Raw genomic sequence first — 27,948 nt, 5'->3', positions numbered from 1 at the left:
TAATCTCTTCCTGTCAATTTCTTTAAAAAACCTTTCTAGAATTTTATTTGGAATTATGTTGAATCTGTAGATCAATTTGGGGATATTTTCTATCTTTCTTTTTCCCACTGTCTTTGATCAGGTCTTTATTCAAAATTAGCTGTCTAAATGATTTGACTTTTATGGAACAAATAAATGTAAGTTTTTAGGCAGCAGGATTCTTATCTTCCATGGTGTCTTTCTTTTCTGCAGCCTCTTGTCAGCTGCTGGTTTCTTGGTAGCTGCGACTTTTTTTCCCTCCAAAGGTTTCTTCTTCTTCTGTACACCAGTAGTCTTCTTTCTTTTCTTTCCTACCGTGGGCTTCTCACCCAGACCCCACTTCTCATCTGATTTGGCTTCTAAGTTTGCTGCTGCCTTATCCATCCAGAGTTTGTAATTCTTGGCCTGGCGATGAATATTGTTCTCGTGTATGGTCTTTGCATATGGATTTAGCTTCAACATGATTCTCAGGTTCTTCTGTGGATTCTTCTTCAGGTCTCTGTCATGAATCTTCTTGCATGATGCTTAGAGGGCTCTTTGAATCTCTGGGCTTTTCAAGATTCTGCTAAGGTCCGTATTAAGCATATTATACATGGGAATGTTGTAGTTACTCTTTTTGAAAAATTTTTTTTAAGATTTTATTTATTTATTTGACAGACAGAGATCATGAGCAGGCAAAGAGACAGGCAGAGTGGGAGGAGGAAGCAGGCTCCCCACTGAGCAGAGAGCCCAATGTGGGGCTCAATCCCAGGACCCTGAGATCATGACCTGAGCCCAAGGCAGAGGCTTTAACCCACTGAGCCACCCAAGTGCCTGTTGTAGTTACTCTTGAGGGAGGCAGCCTTACACCAAGTGCCAACAGATTGTGTAACTTGCAGAAAGCTCTTTCAGTCCAAATACAGAAATGTCTCACAGGTTCACCAGGAGCAAGTTTCAAAATGTTCAGTTTGCTTACATTAAGTAAAGTAATTCCCGGGATGTTTCTGAAATCCTCGATGATACCATTGTCTTCATTGTAGGTGATGTAGGGTCCCCTGTGCTGCATACAATGATGGTTTCTTGTTTTGCCCTTGACAGTTCTCATTCACTGGGAAGCACAGACCTCTTTGATATCGTTCCTTTTTGATATCATAGAACTTTTTTATATCACCCCATTGATATCATAGACCTTTTTGATATAATTTAAGTTTCTTAAGAAGCAAAACAGACTTCTTGGTCTTCTTGCAACCTTCAGCTTTATGTTCAGCCATGAAAGGAAGTTCAGGATCTTCCTCAATATGATGACCGTTAGACATGACTAGTGCTGGTAAGGCTGAGGCAGCCAGGGCAGAGCAGATAGCACATTGCTTCTGTATTGTGTTCACTCTGCGGTGCCAATGGCCCCAAGTTTTGGTTGGTGCAAACATGTGGCCACCACAACACACATTTCCAAAAGCATCCTGGCCTTTTAACGTTTGTTATTATTTTTTCAATAAAATAGCTTTATTGAGGTATATTTCACACTTAAAAAATATGAATACATTTAAAGTACACAAAAAGATATGTTTTAACATATGAATATACCTGTTAAACTATCACTATAATCAAGAATGTAAATATATATGACATCCCCTCAAATTCTTTTCATGCTGCTTTATATCATTTGTTCCTTCACCTCTCTAGTCTGCCCCTATCCCTAGTCAACCTCTGATAGCTCTGTTAGCAGTTTGTGCTTTGTAGAATTTAAATAAAGTTCTCTTTCTCTTATTGGGCATAATTATTTTGAGATTTGTTTATGTTGTTGCATGTATCACTAGTTCATTCTTTTTTATTGCTAAGTAATAGTCCATTGTATGAACATAATACATTCTGTGTATTCAATCATTGATGAGAATTTTAGATTTTATAGGTTTTGGCTTTTACAAATATAGCTGCTATAAAAATTCATTTGCATATTCTTGTATGAATATATGCCTCAATTTCTCTTGGGTAAATAAATACCTAGGTGTGAAATGATTGGAATTCATGGTATATTAATTAATTGATTTTCAGATGTTAAATCAACCATACAGTGCTAGGATTAATCCAAACCGGCCACACATTTGCTCTTTTTCACATGTTGATTCAATTTCTTTGTATTTTGTTCAGGGATTTTTTGTTTATAGTCATTAAAGCAATTCTCTGTGGTTTTCTTTCCTTGTAATATCTTCTCCTGGTTTTCATATCAGAGTAATTCTTGTCTCATGGAATGGATTGAGAAGTACTCCTTCCTCTTTGATTTTTATGTAAGAGTTTGTAGTTAATGTAGAATTAATATTATTTCTTGCTTAAATTCCTTAGTGAAGATATTTGGGTCTGGTAGCATTTTTTCACTTGTTTCCTTTTTATGGATGTTGAGTATAATTTTAATTTCCTTGATAGAGGACAATTCGTGCTATCAGTTTCTTCGTGAGTGAGGTTTCTAATTTATATATTTTAAAAAGTTGTCCATTTCATGTAACTTGTCAAATTTATTGATATAAAATTATTAATTATAGTCCATATATTTCTTTGAACCTATAGAATCTGTAGTAATGTCACTTGAAGGTGTAATCTGCATCTTCTTTCTTTCTGATCAGTCTGGCTAGGGGTTTATCAGTTTATTGAGTTTCTAAAAGAATTGACTTTTGATTTCATCAATTTGTTTTTTGGTTGGTTTTCTGTTACATTAGTTTCTATTTTTAAATTCCATTTCTTCTGTATATAATCCACTATGTTTGCTCTTTTTTCTTTCTGGTGGACTCTGTGGTTATTGACTTGAGACCTTTTCTTTTTCTAACGTAATTAAAGTCAAGCCCACAAATTTGATGTGTTGTGTTTTCATTTGCATTTATACTTTCTAGTTTCCATTGTGGTTTCTTTTTTTTTTTTGACCTATGTGTTATTTATAAATGTGTAAATTAGTTTCCAATATTTAGAGATTTTTTTCCCAACAGAGATATTTCTATGACTGGTTTCTAATTTAATTGTTTATGGCTAGAGAATGTACTTTGTTAGACTTAAATCCTTTTAATTTATTGAGACTTGTTTTAGAACCCAGAATATGTTCTACCTTGGTTAATATTGTTTCTGCAGCACATGAAAAAAATATTCTGATGTTGGTTATTGGAATGTTTTATATGTCAATTAAGAAAAGTTGGTTAACTGTGTTATTAAAGTCTTCTGTGTTGTTACTGAGTTCCTGTTATTTGTTCTATTAATTCTTATTGTTAAAGATTTTATTTTTAAGTAATCTCTACACCTAATATGGGGCTTGAAATCATGACCCCAAGATTGAGAGTCACATGTACTACCAACTGAGCCAGCAAGGTGTCCCTCTATTAATTCTTAAAAATTAATAAATATTAATAATTATTTAAATCTCTGACTGTAACTATTGATTTGTCTATTTCTCCCTGCATTTCTGTCAGAGTTTGCTTCAAGTATTTTGAATGGGTGGTTGCATACATATTTAGGATTGTCACGTCCTCTTTAACTGACCTCTTTATCATTGTGAATTAAGCTTATTTTTGATAGCATTCTATCATCCGGAATTGACTATTTCTGATAGTTGAGCAAATTTAGTACTATTTCTATTATTTTTAATATGGTTTACAATTTTCTATCCTTTTTCTTTTAAGTTATTTGTATCTTCATATGTAAAACATGGCTTCTCTGTTTCTCTCTCTCTTTCTTTCTTTTTTTTTTTTCTTGTAGATAGCATATAGTTGGATCTTGAACATTTAATCTAATATGCCAATCCCCAACTTTTAATCAGAGTGGTCAGACCCTTTAAAATTACTGTGATAATTGGCAAAATTAGCTTTAAATCTTGCTATTTTTTTCTGTTTATCTCTTTTGTACTTTGTTTTCCTTTTTTCCTATTTCTTCTTGGGTAAAATGAGTGTTATTTATGATTACAATTTAACATCTGTTGGCTTATTAGTTATAGCTCTTTGTGTTATTGTTTGGTGGTTGCTTTAGGATTTATAGACTGCATCTTTAACCTATCACAGTATATCTTCACGTGATCTTATAAAAATTTTAGTAGAACATAAGAACTGTACAAAGTATATTTTTTAGTTATCCTGTCCTTTGTGCTCTTGCTGTTATCCATATGGTTTTATACATTTTATAAACTCCACAGTACATTACTATTACTGTTGTTTAAACAATTTTCTTTTAAATGGGTTTAAATAATAAGAAACAATCTTGTATATTTACCCAATGTAGTTATCATTTCTGGTCTCTTCATTCAATGTGTAGATCCATATTTCTATCTTTCTTCTGCCTGTTGGATTTCCTTGTTTTGTGATAATGAATTATTCTGGCTTTGTATGTCTGAAAATATCTTTATTTTATCTTCATTTTTTTTTTAAAGATTTTATTTATTTATTTGACAGAGAGAAATCACAAGTAGGCAGAGAGGCAGGCAGAGAGAGAGAGAGGGAAGCAGGCTCCCTGCTGAGCAGAGAGCCCGATGCGGGACTCGATCCCAGGACCCTGAGATCATGACCTGAGCCGAAGGCAGCGGCTTAACCCACTGAGCCACCCAGGCGCCCGAAATATATTTTCTCTGGATGTAGTAATCTAGGTTGACAGTTTTTATTTTCAGTGCTTTAAAAATTTCCCCTGTCTTAGTGCTTTCCTTTTTTTTTTTAAATGTTTTATTTTTTAAATTTCTTTTCAGTGTACCAGAATTCATTGTTTATGCATCACACCCAGTGCTCCATGCAATATATGCCCTCCATAATACCCACCACCAGGCCCACCCAACCCCTCCCCCCACCCCTTCAAAACCCTCAGATCGTTTCTCAGAGTCCATATTCTCTCATGGCTCAACTCCCCCTCCAATTTCTCCCAGCTCCCTTCTCCTCTCCATCTCCCCATGTTCTCCATGTCATTCCTTATGCTCCACAAGTAAGTAAAACCATATGATAATTGACTCTCTCTGCTTGACTTATTCTACTCAGCATAATCTCTTCCAGATTATGTTGATACAAAATTTGGGTATTCATCCTTTCTGATGGAGGCATAATACTCCATAATGTATATGGACCACATCTTCCTTATCCATTCGTCCATTGAAGGGCATCTTGGTTCTTTCCACAGTTTGGCGATCGTGGCCATTGCTGCTATGAACATTGGGGTACAGATGGCCCTTCTTTTCACTACATCTGTTTTTGTTTTTAATGAGAAATTTACCATCACCCTGATTTTTGCTTCTGTGTCTATGACAAGTCTATTTTCATGTCTATTTTTTATATTTTCTCTTTTTGATGGGTTTTGAGCAATTTGATTTTGATGTGCCTTGGTGTATTCTTTTTTCATATTGCTTGTGTTTGGAATTTAACATCTTTGATCTTTGGCTTTATAATTTTTATCAAGTTTGAAATGTTTTTGGCTGTTATTTCTTCAGATACTTTTTTTCTGCCCTTCCCCCTCTATGAATACCAGTTACATACATATTAGACCACTCAAGGTTTTGTTCCACAGCTCACTGATGCTCTTTTCATTCATTAATTATTTTTTTCCTCTATGTGTTTGTTCTTGGATAGCTTCCATTGCTGTGTCTTCAGAATCACAAATCTGTTTATCTGCAATGTTTAATATGCCCTTTGATTCATGAAGTGTATTTCATTTTTTGTCTCAGGCTTATCATTTACATTTTTAGAAGTTTTATTTGGGTTATGTCTCCATTTAAATTTCTTGAGCACCTGGAATAGAGTAACAATGGAATGTTCTTTTCTATGTATCTTTCACAGATCATTTTCCTGCTTCTTTGCATGTCTAATTATTTTTAATTGTGGTCTGACATTGTGAATATTTTCCTGTTACACAATGGACTTTTTGTATTCCTATAAATATTCTTTTTTTTTCCTCTAAGTAGGCTTCATGTCCAATATAGGACTTGAACTCATTACCCTGAGCTCAAGAGTTGCACTCTACTGACTGAGCCAGCTAGGTGCCCCTAAAAATATTCTTGAGCTCAATTTGCTGTTAGGTTACATGGACACAGTTTGATCCTTTAAGGTTGTGCTTTAAGATTTGCTAGACAGGATCTAGTGTTCAATAAAGGGTTAATTTTATTGAGGCAAGTCTGTTCTTAGGATTCTACCCAATACCCTATAAATTATCCACCAATATGGTTTGGGGGAAATATATGATTTGGGGCCCATGGGAATGCAGGCACTGTTTCCTCTGATCCTTTTAGGAGGCCTTTTTACAACCTCTGGTAGTTTCTTCACATGCATACCTTGATCATAATCTGCTGACCACTCAAGGACTTTTTGTAGCTCTCTCCTCTCTGGTACTCTGTTGCATGTACTCTATGTGCCTTGCTCTGGAATCTCAGTTCTGTCTCCTCCATTCAGGCAATCTCCTGGACTCTGCTTGGGTTTTACCTCTCTGTGTTGTAATCTGGAAACTTGAGGCAATTGTTAAGTGTTGCTCCTATCATTTCCCATCTCTCAAGGATTACTATCCTTTGCTGTAAAGCCATGTTTCATTTGTTTTATCTATTTTTTAAGAGTTGTTCTTTCAAGCATGAAAGCATTTTGCTCTATTTTATCTGGAAACTTAAGTTAACTGTTTTTAAGTCATCCCTGCCCGAATGTGTGGACTCCTTTGTCATTGTGATCAGTCACTCCAGCTTTCCCTTTTTCTGCTTGACCTCCTTCCTCAGCCCTTTCCTTGACTCCAGATCCTGGTTAAATATTTCTGCAGTGATAGGAATTTCAGTGTAACTCTGTAAAATCCATGTTCTAGTTTACAACCTGAAGAAGTCCCTCATGTGCCCCTGTTCATTATTATGAAAGGTATCTATTTATTTTTAATTAAATTTTTTTTCTCGATTATAAGATGCAGAAGGAGATCACATATGAGGAAGTCTGTGTTAGAATACTGGCAGATGTGGGGAAGCATAGGGTGCATGCTCAGCCTCACATCCAGTCTTCATGGGAAGTCAGATGTTCATTCAAGATCCCACAAAAAATTTCCATAATGTTCTCACAGGAGAAGTAATGTGTGTCACGCTCCTGAGTGTATTTAGCTTTTGGCTCACGGTCAAGCCTGTGTATCCAAGGTTGCATGGTCCTACAGCACAATGTTCAGGAATCCTTCAGATAAATGCCTCTCAAAGGGGGCAAGGACTTAACTGCAACTTCGGATCCCATGGAGTGTCCAGAATGATGCCACTGGTTCACAATATCTTCTGTCAGTACCTGTTTTGCAAACATGATTTCTAATATTCCCATCCATGCAGGCTAGATAGCACTTTCCTTGTTTCCCCAGTGAAGAAATACTGACTCAAGGAGGCAAAGTGACTTGCTTTGTCTCAACCAGTGGGTTACAGAGGCCTGCTTCAATGAAGATGTGAAGAAATCTTCACAATGAAGATGTGAAGAAATCTTCAATGAAAATTTCATTTCTGAATATTTTTCAGTGCCCCGTCTATCCCATTCTATTCATACCGTTATTTTGGAGACAGCAGATAACGCAATGCTGTCTTGTTTTAAATCACAAAGTAGCAGAATGGATCATTGTTATGAACTGCACCATGCCCTCCCCATCAAATTCCTATGTTGAAACCCTAACCCCAATCTGGTTATATTAGGATACAGCACCCTTAAAAGGGGTAATTATGGTTAAATGAGATCATAGAGTAGGACCCTAATCCAATGTGACTGGTGTCCTTATAAGAAGAGGGAGAAATACCAGTGATGGACACAGAGGGAAAAGGCCACATGAGGACACAGTGAGAAGGTGACAAAGGTGAGACAAGCTGAAGAGAAAGGCCTTAGGAGAAATAGTCCTGCTGACACAGCAGTCTTGGACTTCCATTTTCCAGAACTGTGAAGCAAATAAATGTTTGTTGTTTAAGCCCTCAGTATACAGTACTTTGTTGTGGCAGCCCAGCCAGAATCCTCAAAACCATAAAAAGAGTCAAAATCAAGATTTCTGTATTCCTTTGCAAAATCTAACATTTTGTGGATTGGGGATGTTGGACTCTCGCATCAGTTCAGATAACTTGACTCTGTGGAGCTCATAAGCCAACATCTTGTTTCATAATTCAACCATCTCTCCAAACTCCAGAGAAAATGTCTGTCGTACCTCCTGGGAGCTGTGTTTGGAAACCATTTTTCTCAATTTGCTGAAGGTCCCTACTGAATGGTGGTAGCCCAGGTTTCTCAGGATAGGTGAATACAGAATAAGGCTCTGAGTGTGGCATTTTCTGCCACAGGAGCCGGTATGGGTAATGTCCCTAAAAGCATCCTTGAGTCCAAGTCAAAAGCCCCAGATCCAAGCAGCAAGAGGGAACCCTGAAGGACTGATAGTGTGCCATGGTGCGATTAGTGTGGGAGGCACCCATAGTCACACATAATGCCCCAGAGAGATGGGGGTGCTGAGCATTTAAAAACTCACATGATGGACACAGGTTTTTGTTTGTTTGTTTTTAATATTCTAAGTACATGTGATATTTCCCAAATTCCATAACTTCATCCACACTTTTCTTGCTCCTATATATTCCTTCCAAATATCAGACTTTGTTAACCCAGATACCTTCAAGCCTAGCTCATCAGCACCCACCTTCTGTATTTCTCTCTACCTCTTATAGGGGGAAGCATGGTGATTTTGGCCATTCAGTGCCAGCCTGAAAAAGCACAAAAGAGATGTGGTGTGTGACGTGAGGGCAGAGTTCAGAATGTTCTCTGCCAACTGCAGTAGAAATCCCTTCCTCAGGGGAGGTGAGTAAACTCCACGTGGCCCACGGTGAAGATGCAATCCCAGTCTGGAGCAGTGGTAATTAAACTAGAAACAATCCAGCTTAAATTATTATATCAGTTTAGCTCTGAAGGAGCAAGAGGAAGAAGAGATCAATATTGATATCTTTATTTAAAGAGAGTGGAGGGCGGAGGGCTGCATGTGTGTGGGCAGAGTGAAGAGGTTAAGAAGATCTGGATCCAGGCAGATCAACCTTTGTCCCCAGCTCCGTCCATACCTGTCTCTGGAAGCCCTGTATGGGGAGTGTCCAGAGAGGCTGAGAACGCCCTTCAGCCTCCACTGTGCCTATTTTCTCTTATACATTATGGCAGGATAAGGAAGGAGACAAATGAGGAATGCACTCATGCTGTGTGATTAAATTCCCAAGCCAAATGTTTCTAAGCCTCCCCATTTTCCTCCACACAGAACCCCTGGAACCATGCCTCTAGAGGAGTCCTCAAGGCAGTTGCCATCATACTGAGTGTCAGGACCAGATACCCAAAGACCACATCATAAGCTTCTCCCACAGCAGCTGGTGAAACCTGGTCTCCTGTGATCTTCAACACCTCATAATCCAGCCATCATTAGCACTACCAAGGAATCTGATAGATGCAAAAGGCCCTTTCCAGATGGTGTTCAAATATTTACATGTGCAGTGGGATTAACATTTCATAGAGAAACAACAAATTCTTTTCCCACAGTACTCCCAAGCATCTTTGGCCTTACCCCCAGTGAGGCATCAGCCAGGGTATGCAGTGTATACCATGCACAGCAGAGTGGGGAGGGGCAGAGAAAAAGGGTGGGGCCAGGAGAGAGAGGGAAAGAGAGAGAATTTGCATTACACAATCGTTTAACATCTCAAAACTGGACTTTTGCAAATCATATCTGAAACTATAGTCTGAGATGAAAAAAGCATTTTGAGTTTCAAAGTTTAGGCCCTGACAAACAATGTGTGTTCATTTTGATTCTTTTTTTTTTTTTTTTTTTTTGTCCTGAAGAGTAGATCAAATTTTCATGGGCTGGAGAGGGATGGAGAATTTAGAGAAGAAAAGGGGAAATGTGGAGTCATGAAACTCTGAGCAAGATCCCAGGGCACTCCCCCAGAAGTCCGAGCCCTAGCAGAGAGAATAGGTGCAGATGACCAGAGGGTAGGGCAGAATCCAGATGACTCAGGGAATCTAGGAGTATAGAAGAGCCCACCTACTTGGAAAATCTGAGTGCCTTACCCCCACCCCAGCATAGACATGGTCCTGGATCTGTGGTCACATAGGCTATTGGATACATAGCATCACAGAGCTCCCTTTTACTCCAGAGTTGCCTAAGAAGCTTGTGTCAGGAGTACCACAGAGGGTACCCAGCTCCTACCCCAGTTCTTGAGGCTCCAGAATGGCATAGGCTTTAGGGGACTACTTCTAGGTCCCTAAGAGAGCCTAAAGTTGCTGGGAGAAGGTTGGACTGAAGGGTCCCTGCATTCAGAAGTGAGAGGCAACCAGCAGCCAGCACACACCAGAGACTAGCTATGGAGATGCACTTCTCAGGGGATAGCAGATTGAAGGTGACATAACAAAGGCTAGATACCCATCTCCACCCAGTTCTGAGGCCATGGCACCAAGGAACCATATAAAACACAGCCATAACCTGGCAGAAGACTGGAAGAAGAATACACATGTGGGGTGTGTGTGTGTGTGTGTGTGTGCACGTGTGTGTGTCCTGACCTGCCTAAAATTTCATTTTGGCCACCAGTGGAAAGGTGCTTAAAAAATAAATTATGTCATACAAACATAAATCAGCATTTCTTGAAAACTTCTAGATTCATAACCTACGACTCCGTTTTATTTATCTTTTAGAGCAAATTTTAAGCACATAATAAAACAGAGATATAGATGGGAGAAAGCTTTATTGCCAAGGATTTAAACCTCAAATAGATGTAATCCTACCTGTAGTTGAAAAGTTATAAATGTCATTATTGAGTGACTATTTTACTGCTATGGGAACTACCAAAAAACAAAGACATATAAAATTGCCACAGTTTTTTTTTTAACTTGGACAAAAACATACACAAAAATTATAAATCTATTAGACTTTCAAACCACAATACTGTTGAGTAGCAATTCAGTTCCTTTGGTGTGCCTCTTGGCATGTGTGTGGTAGCTCATGAAGAACCAGCCTTGAAAGCAAAGCTTTAATTAAGAAGAACAGGGTTAGATCAAAACCATCTATCCTATGTGGAAAGAGATCCCTATCGAGAAGTCCACAAATCACTAGCAAAAAATGAAAAAGCAACAATAGCCACGAATTGAATTGTGACTGTACTAGGAGTACCTTACATGACGTAGTCACAGTTCCAGCAATGCCCTTCCCTGTGAGAGGCCGGAACCAGGCTCCATTTATTATTACCAGCCCCTCAGGTGTCCCCACTCTAGCAAAGGGCCATGATGATGTTTCTGGTCCCCGGGTGTCACTGTCACCTGAAAACTGCCTCAGGACTTTTATGTTCTCTGCAGACTTGCATGCCATGGGCCTGGCCCAGGTTCCAGCTGGTAGTCCAGCTTCTGTGGGTAGAGAACAGGAATATAAGAACCCTCCAGGATTCTGCCATTGAAAGCAAGGCCCTACTGTTCTAAGACTAATATTCCAGCACAGTCTCTGTAAGACAGCTTGGGCTGTCACAACCAAATACTATGCACCAGGTAGCTTATACAATAGACATTTATTTCTCATGGTTCGAGAGGCTTAAACTCCAAAAGGAGGGTGCCAACATGGCCATGTTCTGGTGAGGACCTTCTTCCTGGTTTGCAGATGGTCACCTTCTCACTGTGTCCTCAAATGGCAGGAGAATTAAAAAGAAAAAAAAAAAAAGCTCTGTGGTGTCTTGTCTTAGGTGTCTCTAACCCATCATGGAAGCTCCACCCTCATGAAGTCATCTAAACCTAATCACCTTCCAAAGGTCTCACCTCCTCATACCATCACACTAGGGGTCAGAGCTTCAACATAGGAGGTTTTGTGTGATGAAAACATTTTGTCTTTAACAGTATCCAAATAGAGGCAAGGGTTTCAATTGCCCAGTAGTCACAAAACAGATGGGAGAGACTCCAATCCTTATTCATCATAGCAAGGGCTGCTTCCTGAGTTATTTAACTCCAGAGGCCAGAATCTCATCTGGCATGTGATGCTGCCTCGAGGGAGCATTGAATTGTTAGAAATTCCGGGAGTGTTGGGGATGTCAGGATAGGGGAAGTGTTGGGATTGTTGGAAATGTTGAAAATTTGGGGAGTATTGGGAGTGTTGGGGGGTATGTTGGGAATTTGGGGGATATTAGGAGTGTTGGGAATATTGGGAGTGTTGGGGATATGTCGGGAATTTGGGGAGTCTTGGGAATGTTTGGAATATTGGGAGTGTTGGGGATATGTTGGTAATTTGGGGGCTATTAGGAGTGTTGGGAATGTTGGAGGGTGTTGGGAGTGTTGGAAATATTGGGAGTGTTGGGGATATGTCGGGAATTTGGGGAGTCTTGGGAAATATTGGGAGTGTTGGGGATATGTTGGGAATTGGGGGATATTAGGAGTATTAAAATATTGGGAGGGTTGGGAATCTTGGGGGAGTGTTGGGAGTGTTGGAAATATTGGGAATGTTGGGGATATATTGGGAATTTGGGGAATATTAGTAGTATTGGGAATATTGGGAGTGTTGGGAATGTTGGGGGGTGTTTGGAATATTGAGAATGTTAGGAGGTATTAGGAATGTTAGGAGTGTTAGGAATGTTGTGAGTTTGGGAATGTTGGGTGTATTGAGAATGTCGGGAATTTGTGGGATATTGGGAGTGTTGGGAAAGTTGAAAGTGTCAGCAATATAGACTCTAATCCTCAAAGTATTCAGGTTTCCTGCTAGTTGTGGCACTTTTGCCATCAGGAAATTCCTTCACAGCTAAGGAGTCCTTAGTTGCAAACTTACCCTTTCTCAGTGGCTCTCTCGCAACAGGGAGCTGAGGTACATGTCCCATTCCCTGACTGTGTGCTCTCACTTCCATGCCTTTGTATGTGCTGTTCTCTCCTCCAAGCACACCCTCCCTTCATGGTCTTCCTGGCAAATTCTCACTCACCTTGAAGTCCCCTCCTTGTGAAAGCTTCTACAACCCACTGAGCAGTGAAATCATTCATAATTCCAGCAACTTTAAAAATTTTTTTATTAATTTTTTATTTTTTCAGTGTAACAGTATTCATTATTTTTGCATCACACCCAGTGCTCCATGCAATCCGTGCCCTCTCCAATACCCACGACCTGGATCCCCCAACCTCCCGCCCCCTGCCCCTTCAAAACCCTCAGATTGTTTTTCAGAGTCCACAGTTTTTTACTGCTAATATTTTACTATAATTATACATTCTTTTAACTATGGTCTGAACTCCTAAAGATCTCGACATTTGCTTTATTCCATTTCATGGCAGATGCTACTGGTGTCCTGCTGGTACCAAAGGCTGCCTGTGCCTGAGGTTCTCTTCCTGAGTGCCTGTGTTCTCATGTTGGGAGTATGCTTGGACTCACTCACAGGATAAGCCAAGAATAGCAGGATGTGAATACCCTGAAACAGCCTTCAACCAGAGAATTTTGTGGGGAGTTGTGAGAACCCAACAACTAGTCTTGGTTGGGATGACTCTGAACGTGTTCATATCCTCATCTCATAGTTGACTTCTGAGGACCCCAACTCCAAAAAGGAGGTCCCAGATTTTGGGTCAATGTCTGGCTTCAGTTAGGTTCTTAATAAATTATTTATTTATTTATTTATTTATTTGACAGAGAGAGATTACAAGTAGGCAGAGAGGCAGGCAGAGAGAGAGAGGAGGGAGCAGGCTCCCTGCTGAGCAGACAGCCCGATGCAGGACTCAATCCCAGGACCCTGAGATCATGACCCAAGCCGAAGGCAGCGGCTTAACCCACTGAGCCACCCAGGAGCCCCAGGTTCTTAATAAATTTTTGATGAACAAATTCAGCCCTGAAGTGAATCAGAAATCCATTCATTTATTCATGCATGTAATAAACATTTCTGGAGAACATATCAGGTTTTAGAAATTGTGCTAGATGCAACATGGTGTGCCTAAATGATCATTTTAAGGAATCTAAAATCGAATGCAGGAAATAATACATGCAAATTCATAATCTTACTAATTATCAATTTTAGTGTATTTACCCCCAAATTTAGCATCTTAAAACAACAAACATTTATTAACGTGCACAGTTTCTCTGGGTCAGGATCCCAGGGAAGCCTGACTGGGTACATCTCATTCAGGGACTCCCATGGGGTTGCAATCAGGCTGATGGCTCAGGCTGCATCATCCGAAGCTTTGGATGGGGCATCCACCTCAAAGGCAGCTACTCACACGGCTGGCAAGCTGGCGCTGACTGTTAAAGGGAGGCTTAGTTCCTCTATGGGACTCTACGGTGTGCACATAGGATTCTAAGTAACGGGGTGGGGGGGGCGGAAAGAGTCCTCTCGGTTTTCAGCTTTGCTGAGTCACCCTTTGGAACCTTGAGTTCAGCAAGCACAAGGAGCAGCATTTTCTGTCTTTCCCTGGGTGATTACTAACTAGGAGGTTAAAAATTCCTACACATGTTGAAGAGAGGGTTGGAGGCACAGAACCCTCTAGCTTCTCATTTTCAGGGGATGTTAGTATTCCTTGGAGAGCCAGGGAGGAGCCCTCCTGGTGCTCCATCCTTGGTGTGCCAGCTTTGAGCCCAGAGCATGGCTGATCGTCTGCTGCTAAACAGTACAAAATGGCTGAAAATGAGGGTGCTGGCTTGACTCTGAGGAAGTTATGTGTCCTATCCTTGCCTCATTTTCCTTATGTGCAAACAAGGATGATCATAGTAGATACCCCATGAAGTTGACTAGCGATGAAATGGGTTAACACCCATGGAGCACCGAGTGCCTGACATGCAGAAAACACTAGACACAGGCCACCTTTACTACTTTCCTGCTGGACCTTTTGCTTTCATGCAGAATTCTGCCACTGTTATGATAGGTTATTCAGCCAGACATCACTTAAAAAAATAAGAATCGAATTACTGAATTGGTAAAATATAAACAAAGTAATTGATGTTAGGGGCTTCATAATAATTGTGCTTTCAGGTAGACACACGACCCACTTCCTCTACCTGAAAGCACATCTGTAAAACCTATAATATCAATTACTTTGTTTATAAAATCATCACACACGCACACACACACACCTGCAGCAGTGTGGCAGACTGTCATGTGCAATAGAAGTGGTCAAATGAGGAAGAATAGAATTCCTTAGTATCAGAAACTGGGTCCCTGGATGGGGCACTTACTTAGCATTTCAGCAGGGGTGAAGGGACACAGAGATCTGCCAATTGTGTTTTGGGCACAGGAACAGCATGGGCAGAGGTATGGAGGGAAGGGAGTTAGCCAGGGATGTCTGGATCCCCCCCTTTCTCAGGAAGAGAAGCTGTGATAACCACCCCTGAAGAGGTTCCTCCAATGCTCACCAGGGTTTTGGCACTCATGGTTATCTTCCCTGAAGCTAAGGGGATACGGGGGGGGGGGGAAGTGTTCTTGAATTAGATGTCCAGCCTGCCCTGAGCCAGGTCTGGAAGCAAATGAAAAACAAGGCTGAACTGAGATGAACAGATGACATTGCTGAAGAAGTCAGTTATCTAAAAGACTGGGAGTAGGGTGGACAGCCAACAAAAGGAGAGCAGGAACCCAGCTCTCCCAGAGCAGAAGCCATGGGGTCAATTTGGTTTACTCTGAGGGGCAGCCTCATCCAGGCTTTCTGGTATGTAAGGTGACAGGCAAAGAAGAACCAGTAAGGACAGAATAGAGTGGTGGGTATGGCCTAGAGACAGATTGGAAGAGGTGAGAGGGTGAGGCTTGAGACCACAGTGACATTGGAGTTTTAGGAATTGGGATGGTGTTGGTGGGCTCAGAGGGGACTTTAGTGGTGTTGCTCCAATGTCTCCATGCAGGGAAGAACAGTGCACAGGACACTTTTTGAGTCAAACGTTCTTCTCTTCAGCATGAAGTCCCTACTCCAGTCTGTTCCCAGTGGCTGATGCTCATCCCGGTGCTTGGTAACCACTGCTATGCTCTGTCTTTCCTCTTTCCCACTCACTCCTTCTTCTGGGAAGATACTGGCTCAGCCCCCAATGCGGCTCTTGGCTTGGGAAGATGGGGAACTGTGGGAAGCACTCTTGGCTGTCCCCATGAATCCTCTAAATGGATGTTGGCGTCCACCCTGAGCCCACTTCCTCTTAGCTTTGTGCTGTCAGGAGGCCATGGCTCTGTAAACCCATTTATTTGGCTGAAGCTGATAAAACACTGGAGTTGGTTTTAATTTTTGATGGTGTGGAGGTTTGTAGATGTGTTCCAATGGTTCCACCACTCCCATTATTCTCAATTCAAATCATTCTGTGGGCAAATAGAGGGCCAGGGAGATCGATCTGTCCCCTGTCCCCAGGCTTTCAATTCAGGAGGCTAAAGTAGATTTTCTTGTTGTGAATGCTAAACCCCACCAATTGTAGGTATAAGCTACTTTCTATCAAGTCAAAGATGATTTTTCTTCTTGACCTAATGTTCTCTGAAAAATGGGGACTTGTTGATTTTTATCTCTGGATATGTTAATAAGGAACTTCTCCCCAGTTGGGAATACACAGGGTGACCATCTGTGAGTTCTGTGCCACACCCTCACCCATGTTCTCCATGAGACTTGGCTAGACTAGGCTAGACTAGGCTGTGGAACCAGTGGGGGAGGGTAAGAAGCCTGGGCAGCTCCCCAGTGCTTAAACTCCTGAAGTGGGTAGGGATTGATAGGATGGAGCTCACCTACTGTCCCTCATTCCACTTGTTTTCCTTGTTATTTCCTCCATCTTATGATGTCTATTTTCTTCTGCTTTTATCTTCTTTCAAAATTATCTTTTGGCTATTTTCCCAAGATAGGTATATGGTTTATAGACTTGTGGCAGACCTTCTAATGACTACAGCCAACAGATAGTAGGTGTGATGATGAAGCAGATTGGAGTCCTGATGACATTGTTGTTTGGGCTCCTTGACCTCTCAGCTCTATTAGCCAATAATTCCCTTCTTGACTCAAGTTAGTTTAATTTCAGTTTATTCAACAAAATCTAGACTATTACTACACACACACACACACACACACACACACACACAAATTATCCTTGTAATTTATTGCATAGACATTAGTCAAACTTCTAGTACGATTATAGAACAGGACTAGATGCAGGAAGAGATGTGAATTGATATAAGATCCATCCATTCTTCTCAAAGAAGTTATATTCTTGTTGGTGAGGCAAGGCACATCTCAGATTATATAATACAAGATTCAAGTAACAGATCAATTTAGAAGAGATCAGTGCCAGAATATGAATCTTTAAACAATGGTCTTTTCTCTTTCGGTTTTAGGATAACAATGGCTGGTTCCAGAGAGTGAGACTTGAAGATCATTTTTCACTTAAAATATTTACCCAGAGGTAGAAGAGACTCAAACATCCTCATTTTTCTGCTGAAGAAATGAAGTCCCAAGTAAAAAAGATCCAGGCAAGATCGACTGTAAATTGTTAGTAGATCTGGGACCCAACCCTGGCTTTCTTATTACATTAAAGTGTGGCACCACTCTGCTTTGCTTTATTTTGGATTTTTGGGGGGCGCCTGGGTGGCTCAGTGGGTTAAGCCGCTGCCTTTGGCTCAGGTCATGATCTCAGGGTCCTGGGATCGAGCCCCGCATCGGACTCTCTGCTCAGCAGGGAGCCTGCTTCCTCCTCTCTCTCTGCCTGCCTCTCTGCCTACTTGTGATCTCTCTCTGTCAAATAAATATTTTGGATTTTTGGATCTGCTTGGATTTTAGCTGTTCAGATATAATCCAAGTATGCTGATGTAGGTATCCAGCTATATGAATGACAAAAACATTGCTGAACATTTATGTTTGCAATTCTCATCATCATCATCATCAAATAATTACTAAATACTGAATTATGCAAATTGAGCCCAATCTCTACGTTACAAACTTGCAGGAATATTAAATCAATTATGATCATTGTATTAATTTGCTAAGGTTGCCATAACAAAGTACCACAGGTGAGGTGACTTAAACAACAGAAATATATATACTCACAATTCTGGACGCTAAAAATCCGAGATCAAGGGATTAGTTTGTTTGTTTCTTCAAAAGCCTCTCTTCTTGGCTTGAAGATGGTCACCCTGTGTATTCCCATGTGGTCTTTTCTCTGTATGCATCTGTGTTCTGATATCTTCCTATAATTATCTCAGACATAGTAGGTTAGGGCTCACTCATCTGAATGACCTCATTTTAACTTAACTATCTCATTGAAATATTCTATCTTAAGGGGGACCTCGGTGGTTCAGTCCTTGAGTATCTGCCTTTCGCTTGGGTCATGATCCCTGGGTCCTGGGATTGAGCCCCACATCAGGCTTCCTACTTGGCAGGAAGAATGCTTCTTCTTCTCCCACTCCTCCTGCTTATGTTCCCTCTCTCGCTGTGTCTCTTTCTGTCAAATAAATAAATAAAATCTTTAAAAAAAAAAAAAAAAGGAAACTTCTATTTCCAAACAGTCACTTTCTGAGGTATTGGGACTTAGGACTTCAACAAAAGAATTTGGGGGGTTGCATAATTTAGCCTATAACAGTCACTTAACATTTTTCAAGACAATATAAAAAGAAATAAAAGAATATTAAGCATCATCGAACATAAATGTAAGGGGAAAAGGAAAGGAGACTTCATCTTGGGCCCATGTATTACAGTACTTCATATGCTGAGGCTTCCACCTCTGCACAGATAAATCACCCTCCCCATCCAACTTAAAATCTTCAAGCTGTAGCCTGACACTTCTTCCCTCTGTCAGCCTCCAGTCAATAAGAACTCTGTATCACCCATTCACAGAGGCTCAGAAGCACAAGAAAGTCACAAGGCATCACATAGCTGAAACCATGATAGGCCACAGAGCCTATGAGACCCCTTACTTCCTCTTGTATGGTTTTGTTGTTTTCAGGGAATAGTAATGTACACATTAATTAATGTATGTATGAAATAAACAGGTTGTATATTAATTGATCATGTGCTGATATAATTAACAATTTGTAATCTAATTAATAACTATAATTAACATTACTTATAAACTTTCAACAATTATATAATTATTAATATAAGTATGATTGTTTTCATACTACATTAATATAATGTATCATGCTATGTTAAAATATAATTAATAATTTTACTTAATATATAGTAATTATGTATTACATATAGTACACATTAATATGCAATATATGTATTTTTATATAAGTAAAGTTATATGTTAATATATACTTATGATACTTTTATTATATTATTTTTATTATATCATATGCAGTTACATTTTATATTGTATTATATATGGCAACATATAATGATTTTATATATCTAATTATATATTAATATATTATATTTAATATGTGTAACAAATATCAATATATTATTAAGATTATTATTTTATGTTTAATATAAAGATATTGAATATTTAAGATACTTAATATACATTAAATATATAATTATATTACTATATATTTATAGGTGTATACTAATATACTTTATTTACTATACTAAGATATTAGCATATATTAATGTATAATGCATACTTATTGTATATTAATATATACTATAAGTTTTATATTATACTATATAATTACTATATATGAATTATGTAGCCAGGTCTTTAAACTCTTATCTTTGTATCCTTGAATGTTACTATATTAACTATGAACATAATTTGACCCTGGGTACTGAACTTTTCTGAGCCTCAACTTCCCTATTTTCAAAATGAAGACAATATTTGTGTGCCTGTTAGGAAGAACAGTTATGGCAATGGTGGATATTACACAAAGATGAAGTCTATAAAATACCAATCACACAATAAGGATGATTGCCTACCCAGAGGTTGCTGTGGTAGGGCACTGTGGCAATGCCAGGGCTATGTCCCTGCAGAATCATGGCTCCATTTATTGCAAAGGAACCATGATAGGCGCCACTTGCAGATAGTGTAGAAACTCTGTGATGAAGAATTATAGTTTGGGGGTGCCTGGGTGGCTCAGTGGGTTGAGCCGCTGCCTTCGGCTCAGGTCATGATCTCGGGGTCCTGGGATCGAGTCCCGCATCGGGCTCTCTGCTCGGCAGGGAGCCTGCTTCCTCCTCTTTCTCTGCCTGCCTCTCTGCCTACTTGTGACCTCTCTCTGTCAAATAGATAAATAAAAAATCTTGAAAAAAAAAAGAATTATAGTTTGATTACATGCTGTGTAACTCCTAAAAAAAATCTCAATTATCTTACATTTTGTTTGGCTGCTCATGGGGAAGGCTGCCCTTGAAACTTGCACCACAATGAGGTGAGTGACATCAGGTAGTTTTGTTTGGGAAATTAGAAGCTTGAAGTTTGTAATAAAAAAAAAAAGATAAGAGTGGGAGGAAATGTGTTAGCAGAAAATCTCGGAGAGAATTGGTAATTTCCTTGGCTGCTCCCAAGGCAAGTGCTTACATGCCTCCACGCCTTCTTCTTCCCTGAGCAAGTTCAGCGGAAGATAAAACATATTCATTTGCCATCACTGAGATCAATTATATGAATTTCTAACACAGAATAGAAATGAGGAAGATGGGGAAAAAATAAATGAGGAAGATGGAATTTAAACTCAAAGTTTGTTAAGATGAAAATCTCTGAAGAAGAATTGTGTAAGAGGGTCCCACTATTACATTCCCGAACATAATACTAATATAAACAATAGCAACTGGCCTCTGGTTGTGGTCTGTGCACAGGCACTGATGGGTCCATTTCATGTGTTGCTTCTAGTCCTGAGATTGTAGCTCCCATGTTGGAACAAGACATTTGAGCTCACATAGATGACACAACTTCCTGGATGCCTCTGCCTCCCCAGCAGCTAAGTTAAGTGCTAGTTTGAAGAAGAATACCCTGTCTAAATGGGGAGAAACTGGAACTTTTCATTGGTGTTAGAATTATTTGGTTTGCTAACTATTTTGTGTTGAATTTAAAAAATAGTAACTTACTTAATTTAAATAAATACTATTTATTATATGCATATTTTATTTTAACATATAAATGTATACATATTTGTGAGCATTTAAAACACTTTGTATTTGGTTATAATATATTTTATAATATATTCATAAAGCAAAAGAGACAAAAAACAGTATTTACCAGTTACATATGCACTTTGACCCCATGACCCTGTTGTGTTCTTTTTTTATTGGCAAAGTTGATTGTTAATATCTGTTATTCACTCTGCTTTACAGAGAGGAGAGAAGGAAGAAAGACAAGATCTTCTAGCACCACCTCCTATGCCCCCAAAACATGGTCATTACTGTGTGGGAAATATTTTGGCTATATAGTATCATACATTAAGTACCAACTTCATAACTTTTCTATCACCTTTCTATCAGAGTTTTCTTGAGCATTCCAGAACATCAGCTCAGGGAAGCCAGAGTTGGAGCAAGTGTATAGGGTGGATGCAGTGCAAGCTTCCAGAGTGGGAGAAACCAAGAGCGAAACGTGATGGCAGCTCTATTGGAGCCATGAGGACCTCCAAAGACCTAACGATAGCAATTGTCATTCAGCCATTGAGAAAGGTTTAAATCCAGTATCCACAAAACACTAACAACCTAGGCTGAGTGTGAATATGGTTTATATTGCCATATAAGATGTACATTTTGACACCCAAATACATTAACTCTATCATGTGGAATATTCGGGTCTGGAGAACATGCTTCTCACCTATATCAGTCGAGCTGCTCTGGTGGACCGGTCACATGGAAACAACACTTAGCACATTGTAAGCAAGGCTATCCATTATCAATACATCCATCTAGATCAAATAAGCAATGATCATGTCACAGACAGGGGACTTTTTCGCCCTAAGTGGACTGGGAATTGTCAGCGGGCCTCAAAAAGATAAGGTTTCAGGTAGCATATTTCCATAATCGCACATCACTGCTTAGAATTTATCTCTCAGTAAATAACTTCAAAAGTAGATTTATTTAAAGATAATTTTTCTGTATCAATGTATTTCTTCTGCTGTAGAGAAATAATATCAAATGCAGCCTATTGGCACTGTGTTAGAGAAACAATTAGGGAAAAGGAAAATCCAGAATGGAGAATAGACTCAGGAGGTTGGGATCCTCAGATGAAAAAAGAAAGAGAGCCAGGACCCCCTTTATTGAGAGGTATCTGTATGCATCTGTTTAATCTCATCCTCCCACTGATACTTAAGGGAAAAAAAGAGCAAGTCCATGCTAATAGGACTGGACAAAAGAGCCCTATCCAGCGTGGCACTTTCCTCAGGTTGGGTTGTGGAGAAAGTATTCTCTGTTGCAGTCAGTTCATTTATATTTTAAACATCTGCTAGACTATGGTGAAATGACTCCCTCTTAATCATCACTATCGAGAATGAATAAATACATGCATTTATCTTGCACACTGTAATTGGCTGCAAAGCATCCAGCAACCCTTTCATTAGGGTGATGAGATCCAAAAATAGATGCCAAGTGTGTTTATTGGAAACTAATAGACCCACCTGAAGAGTGAAAAGTTCCTGTAAACGCAGTGATTTGCAGAGGTGTGTGTGTGTGTGTGTGTGTGTGTGTGTAGGGTGCACATGTGTGAACAAGCATGCATATGTGTTTTCGAGGGAGCAACGGGAAGGAAGAAAACTAATAATTCATTCTTCCATCACGTTAAGTTCTTCTTTGGAAGGAAGATGCATATTCAATGTAATTCGCCTCTGTTGGTATAATCATTGAGTCGGTTTCTCCACTCCTTCCTCTACTGGTTGAGTTTGAGATTCTACTGAGTAGTCTCTGGTTCGGTGAAGCTCCATGACAGCCTGCAGGCATCAGTGGGCTTCTCTTGTGAGCCACCCAGGAAGTGCTGCACCACTGTCTTCCTCCTTTCCACATCTCAGATTAGGCTTTGGTGAATTATAATTGTCTATTCAGGGCTCTCACTTGGATCTTAGTAGGAGTGATTGTGCAGGAGGCAGGATGTTGGTTTCCATGACCCCCAGTCCTCACCATCTGATGTTATACCTGTGAATATGTTACCACAGCAACAATAACAACAACAAAAACCCAAATACAGATTTTGGTTCTTGGAAGTAAGGTGCTTCTGTAAGAAATACTTAAAAATATGAATGCAGCTTTGAAATCGGGCAGTGGCCAGAGGCGGGAAGGATCCTTGAAGAGCCTGATATTACTGCAAGTCTTGACTGCCTTGAACAGACTGTTAGCAGAGATAGGAATGTTAAGGGTTCTGGTGGTGAGGACTCAGAGGAGGTGAAAAGCTTTGTACAGAAACCCCAAGTTCCCTCACAGGATGCCTAAGCATCACAGACAGACGTTAGAAACATGCACTTGAAGCCGGCTGCTGGTGGGAACGCACAGAGTTAGGCTCGGGTAATGCTGCATCTCAAGGCTCAGAACAGAGTGAGGAAATGTGATTGGAAACTGGAGGTCAAGAATCCTTATTATGTACTGGCAGAGAGCTTAGTGAAATTGTGCTTAGCGGTTATGCAGAAAGTAGAAATTGTAAATGACAACCTTGGTCATTTAGCTGAGGAGAGTCTCAATCTCAGTGTTAAAGGTGCAGCCTGTTTTCATCGTGCTGTTTATAGGAAAATGTGAGAAGGGAGAGATAAATTGAGGGAAGACCTGCCAAGCAAGAAGTGAAAAGGACCGGATGGTTTGGAAAATTGGCAGTCTATCCAGATAGCAAAAGACACTACAAAGAAGAAACTCACTGTCAGGAATACATCCTCTGGAGACAAGCATAGTGTGACTGTTCAACTTTTTGCTAGTGCTTCGGAAGGATCAAAAGACGACTTTATGAAAAGGTGATTATTCATCCCACGACACAATAGACTTTTGGAAGAGATTGAGAATGTGCGAAGTCAGTAATTTCAATAAATTCAGGAGAAGAAAGTGCAAAAAAATTAATATTATTGTGTCCATAACAGTGAAATGAGTGAAGCCCACAGTAAAATTTTTACCAAGCAGAACTGAGTGTCTATTCAAGACCAAGACTTGTCTCTTTTTCTCAGTTGTCCTGGTTTTGGTACTTTGGTTCTTTTTTTGTGTTCATAACGTTGTAACATGAAAAGACTATGTGCAAATAAGAGAAACTGAAATCAAAGCAGAGCCAACCAGAGATAAAAAACTCTATCATAAGGGAAGGAATTTGAGGGAGCTTGATGCAAAAAAAAAAAAAAAAAGAAGAAGACGAAGAAAAGATGATTTGAGATATGTGTCAAAGGATAACATTTGCCTGCAGACTCAGGGAACCCATGGGTCCTGGTAATTTCTTGCCTTTCTTAGGATTTGAGCCTGTTGAATGTAAGAAATACACATCCACATCTTTTTCCTTCTACTTTTTAGCAGTAGGTGCTGCCAGGAAGGACTGGGGGCTTGCAGGAAACAAAGGCTCATTCTACTGGTGCCCCATGTGAATCATCTTGGGATTGATGCTGTCCGGATAGTTGGGGTTTGTAATATGTTTCTGTACCTCCTGAGAGGATTGTATGGTTTCTTCTTTTTATTCTATTAATGTGGCAAATTATATTGATTGATTTTTGAATATTGAGCCAAAATACATTCCTGGGATGAATCTTACTTGGTTGTACTGTATTATACTTTCCTATACTGTGCTGGCTTTGATTTGCAAATATTTTGTGAGGATTTTTGTATCTATGCCCAAAGAGATATTAGGGTAATATCTGGCCTCTTGTTAAGGGGTAGAAGATGTTTCCCACTTTTATTTTTCTGGAAGATGTTTAATAGAATTAATATTATTTCTCCTTAAATGTTCATTTAAGGCTTAGATTTTTCCCCCTTTGGAGGAAAAAACCATTCTGTTACAAATATTTAAAAATTCACTTCCTTTAATGGATATGAAAGTATTTGAGTTATTTACATCTTGCCTGAGTTTTGATACTTTGTGCTTTTCAATAATTTGTCCATTTCATCTAAGTTGCCAGATTTATGGGTATAGAGTTATTCACAGCCTTCTTACAGTAGTTTTTTTTTTTTTTTATGTCTGTGAGGTCAACATTAAAACCTTTCCCTCATTTCTCATATTGGTAACTTATGTCTTCCTTTTTCACATTGGTCAATTTGTACGGAATATTATCAACCTCATTGTTCTTTCAAAGAGCCAAATTTTGGTTTCATTAATTTTTATCTATTTTTTCATTATCATTTATATCTGCTCTAATCTCTATTATTTCCATTACTTTCCTTGATTTGAGTTTAATTTGCTCTTCTTTCTCCAGTCTCTTAGATGAAAGCTTATGTTATTGATTTCAGATTTTTCTTCTTCTAGGATATAAGTACTTATTTATGTAAATTTCCCTCTAAGCACTGCTTTGCTATCTCACACAAATCTTAATTGTTTTCATTTTCATTTAGCTTAAAATGTTTTAAATTTCTCTTGAGACTTCTACTTTGATCCATTTCTTTTTTTTTAAGAAGTGTGTTGTTTAATTTCCAAATATGTTGAGATTTTCCAGCTATATTTCTACTGACTTTTACTTTAATCCCATTGTGTTTTTACAATAACTATGTATGATCTTTGTTCTTTTAAATTCAAGATTAATTTCTTTGGTCCAGATTAATTTCTTTGGTCTTTCTTGGTGACTGTTTCAATGTACTGTGAGAGTAACGTCTAGTATGCTGTTGTTGGATGGGATGTTCTAGAAATGTCAGTTAGGTCAATATTGACAGTATTGTTCAGATCACCTATATCCTCGCTGATTGTTTTGTTTTGTCTGCCTGTTCTACAAATTATTGACAGAGGAGTGAGGAAACCTCCAAATGTAACTGTAGAGTTGTCTGTATTCTCCTTTTATTTTTTTTAAAGATTTATTTATGTATTTAAGAGATGGGGGAGGGGCAAAGGGAGAGGGTGAGAGAGAATTTTGAGCAGACTCCCCACTGAACATGAAACCTGATGTGGGGCTCGATCCCACGACCTATGAGATCATGATTTGTGTTGAAATCACCGAATAACCAACTGAGCCACCCAGGTGTTCCTATAATCTCCTTTTAGATCCATCATTTTCAAGCTCTGCTGATAGTACAGGAACATTTAGAATTTCTATACTTCCTTATAAAATTGATCCCTTTACCATCATACAATAGACCTCTTCATCCCTGATTAGATTACTTGTTCTGAAATTTACTTTGCTGGATATTAATGCAGATATTACCAGATTATACCAATACTTGGGTCTTACGTTTTTATCAATCTGAAAATTTGTTATTGTATTGACTCCTTTAAGACCATTCACATTGAAAGTGATTATTAATACAGTTGGATTAAAATCTAACATCTTGCTGTTTCATTTTTGTTTACTTCCATTTTTCTGCCCTCTATTGGCTTAAATGAGCATTTTTATGATTTTATTTCATTTTTCTATCAACTTAATACTTAAACTTCTCCTTAACCATTAGTTAGATTTACCATATACATTTATAAATATTCTGAGCCCACCTTCAAATAATATTACACTGCTTTACATTTAATATAAGGAACCTTATAACCATATACTTCCAATTTTTAGAGCAGTTATAAGTTCACAGCAAAATTGAACAGAAATTACAGAGAGTTCCCACATAACCCATATCCCCAACATATGCACAACCTCCCCTGCTACCAATCTTCCACACTGTCACAATACATTTGTTACCATAGATGAACCCACACTGACAAATCATGATCACCCAAAGTCCATAGTTTACCTTAGGGCTCAGTCCTGGTGTTGTACATTCTATGGGTTTTGGCAAATGCATGTTGACATGTGTCTACCACTATAGTATCATACTGAATAGTTTCAGTGCCCTAAAAGTCCTCAGTGCTCTGTCTATTACAACTTACATTTTTATGAAGCTTTTCATCTTGAGACAGTTCACATACCGTTTAGTACTGAGATCCACATTCATTTGTAGGAAATTACACAGAGATCCTGTGTACCCTTTACCCTTCTCCTCCCACATATAGCATCTCGTAAAACTATAGGTGCGCCTGGGTGGCTCCGTGGGTTAAGCCTTTGCCTTCAGTTCAGGTCGTGATCTCAGGGTCCTGGTATCAAGCCCTGCATCGGGCTCTCTGCTCAGCAGGGAGCCTGCTTCCTCCTCTCTCTCTGCCTATCTCTCTGCCTACTTGTGATCTCTCTCTCTGTCAAATAAATAAATAAAATCTTAAAAAAAAACAACCAAAAAACAAACTATGATACACCCAGGAAATTCACATGGACATAGTCCACTGATCTTATCCAGATTCCCCCAGTTCTCCATGTATTTATCTGTGTGCCTTTCAGTGTGTCTATTTAGTTCTGTGCAATTGTCTCACGTGTGTAGTTCGTGCGTTTACCACTTCAGTTAAGATCCAGAGTAGTTCCATCCCAAGTGTCCTTCATCTTGCCCTCTTGTTAGAGTACTCATTTCTCTCCCAACTGACCTTCTATTCCCTGTTATCCTGACAACCACTCATCTGTTCTCCACCTCTATTTATATAACATATAAATAATGTTATATACATGTAGTCCTATAGTATGTAATCTTTTGGAAATTGATTTTTTTAATTCCGTGTAATTCTCTGGAGATTTATCTACATTGTGTATGTATCAGTAGTTCATTCCCTTTTTCATTGCTGAGTAGTATTGCATGGTATGCTGTATCACCCTTTTGTTTTGTTTGACCACTAACCTGTTTAAGGACATCTGCATTGTTTCCAGGTGTAATTTTTTTTTTTGGGCAGTTTTGAGTAAATTTACTATCCCAGTTGTGTAAAGGTTCTGAATGAACATAAATTTTCACTTCCCTGAAACAAAGGCCCAAGAATGCAACTGCTAAGTTGTGTGGTAATTGCGGATTTGCTATATAAGAAATACAAACTGTTTACCAGAGTAGCTGTTCCAGTTTTCATTCCTTCCAACAATGAATGAGTGATCTAATTTCTCTGCATTCTTACCAGAATTTGGTAGTGTCACTTTTTTGTTTTTGCCATTATGATCATTGTACAGGGATATCTTATTGTAGTTTCATTTTACATTTCCCCAATAGACAATGATGTTAAACATTTTTTGTAGGCATG

The 27,948-nt window shown here is 39.1% G+C and overlaps 1 pseudogene; it reads right to left on the bottom strand.

Moving 5' to 3' along the window:
• Positions 1 to 184: 184 nt before the first annotated feature.
• On the bottom strand, positions 185 to 6,385 carry LOC122894675 (annotated as a pseudogene).
• Positions 6,386 to 27,948: the final 21,563 nt, after the last annotated feature.

This window comes from Neovison vison, chromosome 13 (genome assembly GCF_020171115.1).
Source record: "Neovison vison isolate M4711 chromosome 13, ASM_NN_V1, whole genome shotgun sequence".
In the NCBI taxonomy this organism is placed as follows: Eukaryota; Metazoa; Chordata; class Mammalia; order Carnivora; family Mustelidae; genus Neogale; species Neogale vison.
The sequence above is the reverse complement of the archived record's forward strand: the minus strand, read 5'-3'. Positions and strand labels throughout refer to the sequence as shown.